Source organism: Podarcis cretensis, assembly GCF_951804945.1.
Source record: "Podarcis cretensis genome assembly, chromosome: 3".
Classification (NCBI taxonomy): Eukaryota; Metazoa; Chordata; class Lepidosauria; order Squamata; family Lacertidae; genus Podarcis; species Podarcis cretensis.
In genome coordinates this window covers 109,482,464-109,496,075 of record NC_137172.1, presented here as the reverse complement: position 1 = coordinate 109,496,075, position 13,612 = coordinate 109,482,464, and the positions used below count along the sequence as shown (strand labels likewise).

The window sequence follows — 13,612 nt, the reverse complement described above, 5'->3', positions numbered from 1 at the left end:
ATGCACCCCATGTTCCATTAAACTCAGTAAAACTTACTTCTAAGGAGATCTGCATAGAATTGTATTGTGTTGTCAATCATTTTGCTCCCATTGACGGGTGGGCCACAGCCCAATGCAGACTAGCTGCTGCTCACTGACAGAGGAGAAATTGTGATGCTGTATAAAGCAAAGATGTATATAAAGCACAGGTTATTCTTACAGAGCTGACACACAAGCTTGGATTCAGGAAAGGGGGCTACATATAATTTTGTGAAACTCAGGAGGTGATACAAAATGGTGTAGTTAGTGGCGGAAAGCAACCAGCGCTGGTGCATGATGCCTTCTGAAGTGTGCATGCACAGATTTGGGTTTAAAAAAGGGCGACCTTCAAAACACCACTTTTTAATGTATTTTCAGTGACATATTACATTATAAACTAAGGATTTAGTGTGGTGTTCCATACAATGTTCCATAGCAATTGCATATGGGGGGAAAAAATCCCATACGATCCTGTCATGCAAAAGTAAAGGGCTATGGTCATAAAATCCATTCGCTCAGATTAACTCGTCGTTTCTCTTCCATTCTCTCCTCTTGTCTTTTACATCTCTCCCCCCATCTTCTGTTCTTGCCCTTCTGTCAAAGCAGCAACAACAGAAGCAGGGATTTATTGTTTGCGTGTTTAAGCAACTCTGTCAAGTGGCAGGTTCATTGATGGCATTGTGTAAATAAATAATCAAGATGGGTTCTCTTTTTTTTCATTCTTGCTATCTGCAGATTTAGTTTCAAAGAGTCCTTGTGGAGTGGAGGAGGCTAAATGCAGCCTCTGAACATCTTGACCATCATTAGTTCAATAAACACTCAACTTCAGTAGAACGACTCTTCTCTGTATGTTACAAAAATCATTTTATTTTGTTTTGCTTTCTAAAGCAACAGAAGCATTATTCCAGAGCTATGTATTATCTCTCCTGCTTTAGTAAACATCCATTTAGAAAGCACTCTGGGTGGTGAGTTTGGGTTTCTTGCAGCTTGCAGGAACTTTCGGTATTTCCTAAGAGTGAAAATGTTCCTTTGTTGGACCAGACTGCTCATATTGTGGTAGGCTTAGTATTAGCAATATGTGCAAGATTTCTCCAGTGGGTGAGGTTCTGTGAAATCTTGAAGCAAAAAACTGATGTCATGGTTATTAATGAAACTAATATCAGGATCTGGGAAATTAGGAGACATTCCAGCATTCCAGTCCCACTGAGCAGACTTGGTCATCATTTGACTGCTTTTGTGGGGTTTCCCCTTCTTAGGGCTAGTCTCTCTAGATATTGTCCTGCATTTGTCAACATTTGCAGGATCACGTTAATAAGGACAATCACATTTGTTCCTCCCTCCCTTTTTGCTTCTGGGCTCTGAAACTTTGCTATAGAAAAGCTTTTCTCATTCTTGAGTCCCCAGATGTTGTTGGACTATAATTCCTAACACCCATAGTCAGCAGGGGCAGCAGTCAGGGGTAATAGGAGTGTTAGTCTAACATCTGTGGGCCCAAGGTTGATGAAGGCTTACTTTATAGCAGTGTTAGAAACTGATACATGAAAGCTAGGAGCGAAAAGGCACCTTAAACCTAGGTTATGGGCGCAACAACGGAATGTCTAGGCGCCCTTTTTAATAACAAGAATACAAAGCTGAAAATGAATGAACTGCAGCTAAAATATTATGTTCATTTTTCACAAGATCTAGTCCTTCTCCTGCCTACCCCCCTAATATTCCTAAGAGGGTCTCCTCTCCAGCCTTCAGAGAGTAGCTGGAAGTGGGGAGACAGAAAAATGTCCTCTTTCCTTCCACTCTGCAGTTTTAATCTGAAATCTTAGGCGCAGTACTGTGCCCAGAGCTCAGAAATTGCTCGCGCTAATGGAATTCCCTGTCGCAAAATGCTCCTACAACAATGGGAGTTTTGAACATTGCTTTAGAGACTGAAGCCTGAAAGCATAAGTGGTCCAGGAAAATTTCATCTTCCCGCCACACATAAGGAAGACCAATAACCATGAAGCACATGACATTCTTCATGGAGATCTCAGAGAAACCTCCCTGTCATGGGGCTCAGATCAGAACACAGGGCTGCAAGGACACACACACACACACACACACACACACACACTGTCTAAACAGAGGCAATAAGTGATCCCCCTAAGACAACTTGCTTTCCTGGGTACAAGGCCAGCTGTGCTGTAAAGAAATTTGCATTTTAAACTTTCCACATCAGTATCAGCAATCATAGGTACTTCTGTTTGAGACTAAGGAGTTAAAAGTAATTAACTTCTGACCATGCCTGCTCTGATGGATGCTGACCGCACAGGTACAGAATCAGCAGATACACTTGTAATGCTTCTTCACTTTAATTAAGAATAGAGCAATAGATCTCCTCAATTAAGCAAAGTATTTTGAGTTGAGGAAATTCTTATTTCAGGCCTGTTATTTTCAAATTTTGGTGGCATTCCTGCTGAAGACAACAATGATGTGAAAGCAAGGCTAAATGCCCATAAGCAGGTAAATATATCAGTTAAGCAGCATTTTAATTAGACTTTCTAGTGTAAAGAATGCTTTCTAGTATTTCTAGAGGAAATATGTTTGGTGTGACAAAGCAGGCAGCTTGTTTTTCATTTGAAGCAAATGTATGTGCACAGCTTGGTTTGATTCAGTAAAATATGAAATAGAATCTTATCTCATAACCACCTCCTGCTGAACGGCTTTTCTTAAGTGCAATAGGTTTTGGAGGTTTCTTTCCCTTCTTTCTTTGTTTGCCTATGAGCTGAACAGAATATTCCAAAAGGGACTCAAATGTGCCACAGGTTTGTGTACACCGTAAACATGTTCTCCATCAGTGTTTCAGTTGCAAGGAACCCAAAACCTATTTGAGGCATAGCTGTCAACCGTCCCTTATTTGGTGGGAAACTCCCTTATCCCAGCGCCGTGTCCCGCTGCTGTCCCGGATTGATGATGTCCCTTAAATTTCCCGGGTTTCAAAGGAAGCAGCTCCTCTCCCTCCCTCCCTGCTGGCCAGGAGGAGGGAGGCTCCAACTGTGTTGCTTGGCTGCCCGGCTTGCCCCCCTCCGGCCTCCTCTCACCAGCCTCAGCCCCTGGGAGCCCCTCCCTGCCGGGACTGGCGGGAGCCTCGGGCCCTTCCGCCACCACCCTCCTCGCGGCCACCGAACTGAACGTCTCTGCCTGGGGCCTCCTCTCTGCCCGCCGCCACCCCCGCTCCCGCTAGGCCATACTGTGGCTGCGCCGCCGAAGAACCCGGATGAGATGGGCAGCCTGGTGCAGCCTATGAATTGCTGAGGAGCCTTGAGAGGAGAGCAAGGGCAACCATAGAGAAAGCAGTTCAGAGAGAGGAGGAGAAGGTGGAGACGCGGGCAGGTGTTCCAAGGGCTAACCATAGAGGGGGAAAGCGGAGGAAGGACCGCAAGCGCTTCTCCCATAGATTTGTAGTGGCAGACTAGCATAGATGGTCTGATCTGTGGGTTTACTTCGGACGCTATTCCCCCCCCCTTCCTACCGCCCCGCCTGATGGAACTGAGAGCTGCAGATGGAGCACGAGAGAAAAGATACAGAACTGCAACAGCATCTTCGTAGCTTGGGCTTCGTTTTGTGCGAAACGTGGTTGCTGCTTGTAGTTATTTAATTGCAGTGTTTCATCAGCTGGTGTCTTGAGCAGCAACCTCTGGAAATGAAGGGCTAAAAACCGGTGCTGCCCTCCAAAATTATCTGGTCCCTTTTAACTTCGTATTTCAGCTGGTTGACTAAAATCCCGTATTTTGGCTGCTGATCCCTTATTTTCCAGGCTGCTGGTCCCTTCTTTTCAAATCTGTAAGTTGACAGCTATGATTTGAGTATAACTGTGAAGAAATCTAACCTGTGCTTCTCAACAGAATATATACTAATTGCAGGCTCATTTTGTTGAGTGTGGGTCCTTATGTAGTCAAAATGCCCAACAGCAAGCACAAGAGGGAAGTAAAAAGTATTTTTTTTTTGGGGGGGGGGAATCCTAAGCAGCCCGATGATGACTGAGTGTGGACACAGATACTGACTAGCTGGTGTGTGTGTAAGCATGGGAGGTAGAAGTGGAATGGAACAGAATATCCTGGAAAAAGGAATTACTGGCTGTTTGAAATTCTGAACAAGAGCACTCCACATTGCAATGTTTTCTTGTAGATCCAACTTGTAACTGTCCAAGACTTATTATTCCTCACTCCTTGGAGAGAAGGTCTCCCTCTTTTCTCCCTGAACCTTCCTACTTATAATAAGCTTTTGGACCACTTTTGTAGGCTTTTGCAGTGAGCTGCACCAGTTTCAAAGGAGTCTTTGAAAGGGTTATAGTGGATTTTCTTCAGAGAAATCCAGTAGCAGCCGCAGCCATCCAATTCAGTGTTGGATAGCAGCATGTAAGCCCGAACACAAATTTCTGAAATGCTAAAAGTACTTTCTGATACTCAGCTGCAGTCTGTAGAAGTTCCCACAGCTACACTCCAAAGGCAAATTGCTGTCATTCCAGTTCTATGGGAAACTTTTACTTTGGACCAGTGCTTTTAAATATATTTGATGCTGCTCACAATCTGTCTCCATAAAAACAGTATTCACCATGGACCTGTGAGATTGGATGGAGTCAGAATCTAAAGATACTTCCAGATAGCAGAGCTGTGTTGAAATTAAAACCTGTTTATTAAACACAAGAGATTGTTCTGGTCATTAAGAAATATTTGCTGTAATTTTCCAATGTACAGTTCTGATTCCTACCATTTGGGGCTCAAGATATTGAGTCCTCAGAGCTGAAAACAGGAACATTATATACATTTTAAAAAAAAATAATAATAATCCCTGAACTCATTTTAGCTTGTGTGAGGCAGATAGCAGACATATTTGGAAGTCAGATCCTTTCTAAAAATATTTACACAGTTCATATACGTTAGTACAGTGGTACCTCTAGTTAACAAACTTAATTCGTTCCGGAGGTCCATTCTTAACCTGAAACTGTTCTTAACTAGAGATGTGCTTTTGCTAATGGGGCCTCTTGCTGCCGCTGCGCCACCAGCACATAATTTCCGTTCTCATCTTGGGGCAAAGTTCTCAACTCGAGGTAACTCTTCCAGGTTAGCGGAGTTTGTAACCTGTAGTGTTTGTAACCTGAGGCGTTTGTAACTTGAGGTACCACTGTACACAGTTCTAAAAGATTCTATAACAATAGAATGTGTCACAGATATCATACATCCATTAATATTGAAACAAAGAGATTGATCCAGACTTAGTCACTCTTAAGGTCTGATTAATTTCAGCGTGTCTACTCTAAGCATGACTAAGTCTGTATCCAATCCATAGTGTGATAAGATTTGACTGCCAGATTCTGGATCAGTTTCATTAAAATCCTGTGACCATTCTTAGCAGTCAACACATATTTGTCCACTGCCAATTATAGGTCGTTTATATTCTAACTGAAACATACATTAACGCTTCCTTCAGCATTCTCTTTTGTTCTTCCTTTTCTCCTGATCTCTTCTGTCCAACTATGCCATTAAATCTCTTGAGATTAAAATTCCAGTGGAATTTCCAGGTGTTGACCCCATTCAATAATTAGTTGTCTGAATCCAGGATATAAAGTGTGAAATGAAAGGTAAATGAAGCTGAGCAGTCTCCCATTTTTCTCTTAAAAACAAACAAAACAAAGCAAAGCAAAACACTATGTCTGAAGATGGTTATAGTTGGTCCTAATAAAGGTACTGGTCGTTTTTTTAATTGCCATATCTTCATTCATGAACTGAGATATGAAAGAGCCTTTTGAGTGTGCATACACCCTCATGGCTCTTCCTTTCTCAACAGTAGTAAACAAGCTAGACATTCAGCAATTAACTAAAAAGTTTCCTGTTTCATCTGAACTGTGAAATTATGGTCAATGGCTTCCATACAAACCAGGATATTAAGTCATTGTCAAGCCATGACTTAATATATTGGCTTGTTCCAAAGTCAGGTCTGATTCAGACCTCCTGATTTGTTCTCTTGATCACATGAAGAGAGGAATGAAGAGGTGGGGACTCCTACAGAAATTGGCTTATTAAGCTGAGGTAATATTGTATAATAATAATAATAATAATAATAATAATAATAATAATAATAATATTTATACCCCGCCCTCCCCGACCAGGGCTGGGCTCAGGGTGGCTAACACCAAATTTTATGGACCCATTATCTTGCTGATCCTGTTTGGATTTTTTCTTAGTTGACCAACACAGATGCCCATGTTTGTTTCTCCACTCCAGAAAGCTTGTTTCCCTTCACATGTCTATAAGGCTAGAGAGAAATTCATATGGCTTTCTGTCAGTGATCCAGCTAATAATACATTCATAGATTCAGTTATCAGTAATCCTCATGCTTTCACAATACAGGTATTATTATAACTCTACTTCTAATGCATTGTTTTGTAAGGCTGAGAAAGGCAATATAATCAAAGCAGAATTTACTGGTTTTCTCACGAAGCCATTTTCACACCATTACGAGAGAGAGAGTACCTGAGTTTGCTGTTTTCCTCTTCCCTCCCAATCCCTTTTTCTTTGAGCCGTTTCCATTAGACTGTAAGCCTGAGGACAGGGAATATCTTATCAGTGATATTTGTAAGCTGCTCTGGGAGCTTTATTTTGACTGAAGAGTGGGATAAAAATGTTTTAAATAAATAAAAAGGTAAAGGGACCCCTGACCATTAGGTCCAGTCGTGGCCGACTCTGGGGTTGCGGCGCTCATCTCGCTTTATTGGCCGAGGGAGCCAGCATACAGCTTCCGGGTCATGTGGCCAGCAGACCAAGCCACTTCTGGCGAACCAGAGCAGCGCACGGAAACGCCATTTACCTTCCTGCCGGAGTGGTACCTATTTATCTACTTGCACTTTGACATGCTTTCGAACTGCTAGGTTGGCAGGAGCAGGGACCAAGCAACGGGAGCTCACTCTGTCGCGGGAATTCGAACCGCCGACCTTCTGATCAGCAAGTCCTAGGCTCTGTGGTTTAACCCACACCACCACCCGCGTCCCCCCTTTAAATAAATACATAATAGCAAATATAGGCATGTATACCTAATAGAATGTTTGATGTGCTTCCTTTCCCCCCTTTATACATTACCATGTATTCTGCATCTGATATGCTCCCAGTGCTGTGGTGTTTTTTTAGTCATGTGCACATGGCATTAGCCACAATATATACCTATCCTGTATTTTTTCTTTTTAAAAAAATATTTTTTATTAACAGGCCAATCAGATCACATTAATTCCAAATCACATTAATTCCAAATTATACAGCCAAATTTTTAAAATTTTGTTGGGGGTACCCATACTTTGAGCTCCGAAAGGGATCCAAGCATCACTCTTGCTGCTGCTTTAATTACACAGTTCTGTCCAGATAGTCTCATTGTTATTTTCTTCATCTTCTTGTTGTTATCATATATTCCTTTCTTTGTGATCTCTGATAATCTTCACAAGCGGGTTGAAAACAAACATATCCCGTGTGGATTTTATACTCTCCAAGAGCCATATCACATAAAGGACAGGCGCCATTTCCACACCTCCGTACAGAACATTCCCACAGTTTGTCCGTTGATTTCCACAGGCCTGCCGGTCTGTCATCAATTTTCTCAGGGGGCCCTGCCAGGTCAAATTCACATTCCGATAACCATACATTCACATTCCGATGGCCATGGTCCTCCTCCCCCTCCCCCTCCTGTGGGCAGGCCTGTCTTAACGAATCTCCATTTGTAACTGCGTTACAAAGCTTTCTTTCCATTCCCGATGTTCCCACCAGCCCTCTCTTTGATTAGTAATTCATTTCCACACAGTTCTTAATCTCCTGCTTGTGATTAGTAATTTGCAACAATTCTTTCTCTCTGGGGGGAGGGTTATTGGGTATTCACATAAGACAAAAAAAGAAAAGTTTTTTCCTCCCCCCCTTTCCGTTTCGCTCCGACATACCAATCTTTTAATGATGAGTCTTCATTTGATTTATTGTCCAGCCTGTTGCTCCGCTTCACAGAGATCCCATTAATTAGCAGTCTTTACTCCCGATCTTCACTTGAAGTATGTGTATTTGCTTCTTTTTCTAATTATTTATTTTGAGCTCTGCAACTAGCTGCGCAATCAAAGACAGCGTCCGGGAGAGCTGACCCACCCGAGGGCTTTGTGCCTAGTGCCCTCACCCCCTTCTTTCGAATCCGGGGGTGATATATGGCAACAGCAGGCAAGGCAGTGTTCCCCATTCCCTTGGGGAGACACAGGGAGGCTGCATACTCCCATATCAGCCTTTTAATTACCTCGTGTGAGCCGGAGAGATAGTATTGTCGGCCATCTTCCAATGCACCCCCCTATCCTGTATTTTCTTGAGAACTATTGCTGTTTGTTGCATTTCTCCTCAAACCAGCTTCAGTCCAAATGGCAAATTTAAGCCACATTCAAGTCACAGTAAGGATTGCAGGGGTGGAGAAAGCAAGCAGGTAATGCACATTGGGCGAAGACATCCTCACCCTCTTTCTGATGTGTGCAGTGATGTGCAAACGTGACTTGAAATGCAGGTGACCGTGCTGTGTTTTAAGCTGCTAATGTGTACATTGCCTTAGTCCCTGAGAGTAGGGGCAGATGAATTCAAGTTGGTCTCTTGTGGTGGCAAGTTATTTCTCTCTCTCTCTCTCTCTCTCTCTCTTTTTCTCCCCCCCTCTCTCAAAGTTGATGTCATATTTGCATAAGAGAGAGGTTGCTTCAACCTTATCTTGACATTTTAGGGTTTAAAGGTAAAGGTAGCCCTGCCCGTACGGGCCAGTCTTGACAGACTCTAGGGTTGTGCGCTCATCTCACTCTAGAGGCCGGGAGCCAGCGCTGTCCACAGACACTTCTGGGTCACGTGGCCAGCGTGACGAAGCTGCTCCGGCGAACCGGCACCAGAGCAGCACACGGAACGCCGTTTACCTTCCCGCTAGAAAGCGGTACCTATTTATCTACTTGCACTTAATTGTGCTTTCGAACTGCTAGGTGGGCAGGAGCTGGGACCGAAAGACGGGAGCTCACCCCACCGTGGGGATTCGAACTGCCGACCATGCGATCGGCAAGTCCTAGGCGCTGTGGTTTTACCCACAGCGCCACCCGCGTCCCGTATTTTAGGGTTTATGGTTGCCATTATTTTCATTATCTCAGACCATGTGTACATGAAAAAATTTGTCAGAGCAAGAGAGAAAAAGATGATGAGTAACTGCAAAATTATTTGACACAGAATGACAGTTCAAAAGAGCATCTGTGCCAGAACAGTGTACAGAAGAGTGACAAGGCATCAAACTGAGTTTGGGATGAGAATTAAAAGCTTTTCGGGGCGGGCCAGGATGAGGAGAAATATCTCTAGCTGATAAAAGGAGCCAGATTTTAAACTAATTTGGAAGGAACCGAAGCAAAAGCAAAAAAGATCCTTATCAACTGCTTTAATGCCCATCCACAGTCTAACGAGGAGCAAGCTGGACTAATTCATTGACATACCAAAAGGCTACAACAAAACGCTTGTTCATAGATTGCACTGAACATAGGTACAAGCTGCCTCCACACATGTACAAGTGTTTGTGTGAAAGGTGTACAGTTTACAATCTGTGTAGCTCAACCATTGTGTACACAGGTACACAAACTGTGCACTTGTTGAATGTTACATGTGAATAACTGACCGAGTGTGCAGCTCAGCTGTTTGTCTACCCCAGTACAAAGATTGTTGCATGTAGGTCATAAAAGATAAATTAGTTATGGAAGACTGCTCTATTCATCGTTGTTATCTTTTGTTCCAGAGTGTGTGTTTGTGAACATTCTGTTACACTCATTTTCCCTTTTTATTGTTGAGCCTGGGCTGCATTCCTAAAAGCACTTGTGCCAGTTACTTCAAACTGTTCTGGGTGGGGAGGGGATGTATCTGTGATTTTTATTTTTATTTTTAAAGAAAAGACATTGTAGCTTTGATAGTTAGAGGCAAACACAGACAGCTGGCAACACTAGATCACTCTGTTCAAATGGCTACATTTTCATGAGTGGTTTGGGCTTTGCTGTTGGGAGTTATTATCTGGTACTTCAGAATAACATTCACAGAGCTTGTTCTCTTGTGACACAGATCTGAACAGGAGTATTTATGAATTATGTTTCAAATTTTTAAATGGTGTAAAGTTATATTGCATTTATTATTTACAGAAACTAAAATCTGAGTTGGGGCAGCATAGACCTATTTTAGAATAATGCTCTTTTTTTATGGCACAACTTACTATTGCTCCATATGTTCAGGAAAACACATGCTCCCAGAAGCTTTTGGAAAACATTTTTCTTGCCAAGTATATAGCATGTAGAGAGTTCCCTTTAAACTGAAGCCAGCCACCAAGGTAAACCTGATAATGTTACTGGGGGCAGCTGTGTATAGCTGCAATCATTTCTGATTTTTCTGCCCATTATCCCTTGTGTTATCGCCAAAGTTTTTGCAGATATATTCTGCATATAGATATCAGTATTTGTAATGCACTGCCGTTTGCTATTACTGTAGTTTGGTGTGTTGTAGGGTGTGTGTGTGTTTGCCTACATGCATGCCTACATATTGTATAATGTATACATGATTTCAGTAATGTTTTCACGTTTAGTATGGCATCTTTGTGGCACTGGGTGCATAGATCAGTCACAACCCTACACAGAGTTAAAAGTATGTAAGCATAATTGATTACAATGATACATAAGAGCACCCAAGCCCTGGAAATTGTGGGTGCTGTCTTAGGTGTCGTGGCTGATGCTAACATTTTTAGAATGGTTGTAAATGAGGGAGTTCAGTCAATTTAAAGACACTGGGAATGAAGCCATGGTAAAGTAGAATTAAATCCCCAGATAATCTAATTGAATTTTATTAGCTGCTACAATTGCAATTCCAGTTCCAGATAACCACTTTTGGAGATACATTGAGGCAACACAGTTCTTAATAAATGGTAAATTTGTGGAATTGTAACCATTTACACAGAAACACCCTAGATCAGGCATGGCCAAAGTTGGCCTTCCAGCTGTTTTGGGACTACAACTCCCATCATCCCTAGCTAACAGGACCAGTGGTCAGGGATGATGGGAACTGTAGTCCCAAAGCAGCTGGAGGGCCAAGTATGGCCATGCCTGCCCTAGACCATTGTTCTTCAACCTTGGATGCCCAGATGTTCTCAGACTACAATTTCCAGCCATTGGGAGTTACAATACAGCAACATCTGGAGATGCAAGATCGAAGAACTCTGCCCTACATAATACATTTGGCACAGTTTGCCCACAACCTGTGTGTTGGCATGAGGGTGATGTGGGTGATGAAGTAGCCAGGCTTCAGAACCATGAAGCAGGCTGATGGACCTTTTACGGAAAGACATTAGCCAGATAATGTTAACAAGCTTTCTAGGTTCATGGATGCAATGAGAATAAAAAGTGGGACCTGGGGTGGGGTGGGGGGGTAAGAAAAAAGTTCCAATTAGGAAGGAAGCTAAGTCAGATAACAAGCAAAGAAGAAGAAGGGGCATTAGACTTCTGTTACTGCTGTCTTCACTGCTTCAATGAGGCAAAATATCTCTAGCACAGGGGCAACCCATAGAATGCAGTGTAACACATTTCCACCTTCTTTGCACAAACATAACAGATCATGTGAAAACTTGCCAGATTAGCCAGTACATTCACTGGGTGGCCTTGGGTCAGGGACTATGAGCCTAACCCAAAACTGTGAGAGGATAAAATGGGGCAGATAGGATGGGACAGGACCTTGTACACTGCTTTCAGCTTTTTTTGGGGGGGTGGAGGAGGATAGAAATGGAATACATAGCCTAATAATAATAATAATAATAATAATAATAATAATAATAATAATAAATCAGTTGAGGCATATGCAGGAAATAACTTCTTTCGTGCTAACGCAGCTCTTTATCAGAGGAAGATTAACTTGCGTAAAACTATCTGAAGAACTTTGTCTTGCCCTTTACACTCTCAGAGGAAAGATATACGGTACGTCATCTTTCTTTTGTATGCATAGCACATCCATTCATGGAGTAACATCCCATGTCAGAACACACCCATTGAAATCAATGGACTAAATCCATTAATTTAAGTGGGTTAACTCAGAGCATTACTTAGTCACCAATGATGCTTTTTGTAACATGCCTCGTTTCTTGTCACAAATAAAATGCTTGGCAGCTTTCAATGGCTCTCTCCCCATAATGTGAGATTAAAAGATTTGTGCTGCGCCTCTCCAACATGATATTTGATATTGCCGTACTGTGCAATTGTATTAGACAAGGAACACAAATATGGGCAACTTGTGCTGAATTTTTGCCCATTTTGATTTTTGAGCTGACATTTTGGGATGGGGCAATGAGATACTTAATGTTTTCTGTTTGTTGAGCCAATGAAATGTGAGGGCAATGCTCCCTACACATTCCTAGGTAAGCACCTATTGCAGAATGCAAGTCACTGTTATGGCGTCACAATGCCAGAAAGGTTTTCCTATGTGCTGATATCACTGAGAGCAAAAGAAGTCTATTCAAAGTGAGGACAATCCTTCTTGAATAGGAAACACATTCACCCTGTTTCAGTGTGTGTGTGTGTGTGTGTGTGTGTGTGTGTGGTGCTTTTTGACACTGATCAAAATGTTCATGAAAATATCCTACTTTCAGCTTAGTCCTAATAAAAAATAAATGTTGAAAAATAAACTGGTTTGCTGTTATTTCCAAAGCATATGTATACTGCAGATGTGGAAATAAATGATTTCTTACTTGCCATCAAGCTTTTGTTTATGTACAGCTTTAAAGAGGCTAACTTCTTATCTTCAAGTATTGGGAAAATGAACAATTAGAACGGAATCTGCCAAAATCTGTAATTTCAGGCATGCTGTCTGTGTATATGGAAAGCAAAGAGCTTACTGTAAATGAATAGCAGCTGTTTAAACATGTGTTTAGCCAAGGCGATGTCAAAATGCTTTGAAGTAAACAGCCTTTCCCTGCTACAAATACAGGCGAAAGGGGTTTTAAATATCTGGAGATGGTTTAGTTTCTGAAAACAGCCTTAACGTAGGCGTATTTTGTATTTTCCACGAGATTACTATAAAAGCTCCACTGCCTCAGAAGGGGTAATCTGATTTTTCAGCACTGTTTCAGCATAATGGCTTCCAATCAGGCTGGATGCAGGTTTGAGTGATCCCTTCAGCTGTGGCCTAGCAGCTGCAGTAGATTCCTATGAGCCATCATTTTAAATTTCTCATTATTATTGTTGTTTCTATCAATAATATGGGACGCAGGTGGCGCTGTGGGTTAAAGCCTCAGCGCCTAGGGCTTGCCGATCGAAAGGTCGGCGGTTCGAATCCCTGCGGCGGGGTGCGCTCCCGCTGCTCGGTCCCAGCGCCTGCCAACCTAGCAGTTCGAAAGCATCTCCGGGTGCAAGTAGATAAATAGGGACCGCTTACCAGCGGGAAGGTAAACGGCGTTTCCGTGTGCGGCTCTGGCTCTGGCCAGAGCAGCGATGTCACGCTGGCCACGTGACCCGGAAGTGTCTCCGGACAGCGCTGGCCCCTGGCCTCTTAAGTGAGATGGGCGCACAACCCCAGAG

General features: G+C 42.6%; 1 protein-coding gene across 4 annotated transcripts in view; it reads left to right on the top strand.

Moving 5' to 3' along the window:
- The window catches only part of MACROD2 (mono-ADP ribosylhydrolase 2), a 992,621-nt gene that overhangs the window by 700,695 nt on the left and 278,314 nt on the right, over positions 1-13,612 (top strand). The gene's annotated exons all lie outside the window — the stretch shown is intronic.